The following is a 1,644-nucleotide window of genomic DNA, read 5'->3' as shown; positions in this document are numbered from 1 at the left end:
AGAAAAAACACCTGTTCAGTAATTATATAAATACTCCTGACAGGTATCAGTAGCCCGTATGTATCCTTTTTGGCAATGTCAGCTTTCTAAAGCCAATTAGCTTCTAAATTTGAAAGGCACCTAATGACCAACATCCTGCTTATTATTTAAGGCATCCATTTGAATTTTTTTGCACAGGCTTGACAAATCTGAAAAAAATTATTAAGTTAAAAAGAATGAAGAAATAAACTACACTTGAAATTAGGAAACAACATTTTTTTTTTCTTTTAGCTGCAAGTTTTCCCCAGGGGATTTTACAAAGTGCACCAGTTAAATATGTCTGTACATTTTAAACATTAAATATGTCAACAGCAAGACATTTTTAAATATTTTGAATCAAATACTATAGCACAAATATAATTTACAATACTTTGCACAGAAAACATTACATCTGAAATATAACTTTAGTATTATATAAAAATACATATATTTTCTCTTCTCATTAGAAAAAGTATCTATTTGCAGGTTCCAGCATGATGTAACAATTCAAAAGAAATCAACCCTTCAGACGATCATTCGTTTGCAATTAGATGACGCCCTCTCCACTTGAGCTGCACAGTGGCACATAACCATGGGCTAGATCCAGAGACGTAACCCCTGCCATAGCCCAAATGCACACTTTCATAAGGGCAATCATAATTGCTCCAATCTGGTTTAATTCTAGGAATTCATTACAAAATTTTAAAACCATTGTGTAACACACCATGAGTCCAACATCTCCCATTGGCTGTAAATATGTAACCTCTCTACAGGGTCAAGCGCATGGACAATGAATCTTGTATTGCTGTGGGCCATGCCTCCTAGTAGTCTCACACACCTATATACAACCTTCTCGACTTGTTTACAAATGTTTCCAAACATCNTGACTTCGGGCCGGCCCTGTGGCGCACTCGGGAGAGCGCGGCGCTGGGAGCGCAACGACGCTCCCGCCGTGGGTTCGGATCCTATATAGGAATGGCCGGTGCGCTTACAGCGCTCACTGGCTGAGCCCGGTACGGGCAACACCACACCAAGGGTTGCGATCCCCTTACTGGTCACGAAAAAGACCAAAAAAAAAAAAAAAAAAAAAAGAAGAAGAAGAAGACAGATGACTTCAAATTCGGCATGCTTCCCTTCCTTCAGATTTGGCATGCCTTAGGAAGAAGCTTGAAATGGAGCGGTTAAAATGAGCAAACAATTCAGTCTGCCATCGTATGCAGTCTGTGTTGGTTTCCTGACATGTTTTTGTCCCACCTCAACATACTTACTGAGCTGTTGCTATTGAAGTGATCTGGCTCCATCTCAACCTGAAGCAGCAGCCTCTGCATTCCCTGAGGGCCACCAGAGACTAAATGGTCCACAGAGGCAAGAGCCAGACATTAGGGAAGAAAAGGAAAAAAAGCAGGGGTGGGGGGTGAGGAGGGTTAAAACACTTACAGAAGAGTAGGAGTGGAAAAAGGGAAGAGTGAGAAGAAAAAGCAGATGTGAAAAGTAGCACGTGGAGCCGGACCGTGGCTCACTTGGGAGAGTGTGGTGCTGACAACACCAAGGCCACGGGTTCAGAACCCATATAGGGATGGCCGGTTGGCTCACTTGGGAGAGTGCGGTGCTGACAACACCAAGGCC

The sequence above is a fragment of the Galeopterus variegatus genome, unplaced genomic scaffold (assembly GCF_000696425.1).
Source record: "Galeopterus variegatus unplaced genomic scaffold, G_variegatus-3.0.2 Scaffold9022, whole genome shotgun sequence".
Taxonomy (NCBI): Eukaryota; Metazoa; Chordata; class Mammalia; order Dermoptera; family Cynocephalidae; genus Galeopterus; species Galeopterus variegatus.
This window is presented reverse-complemented; position numbering follows the sequence as displayed.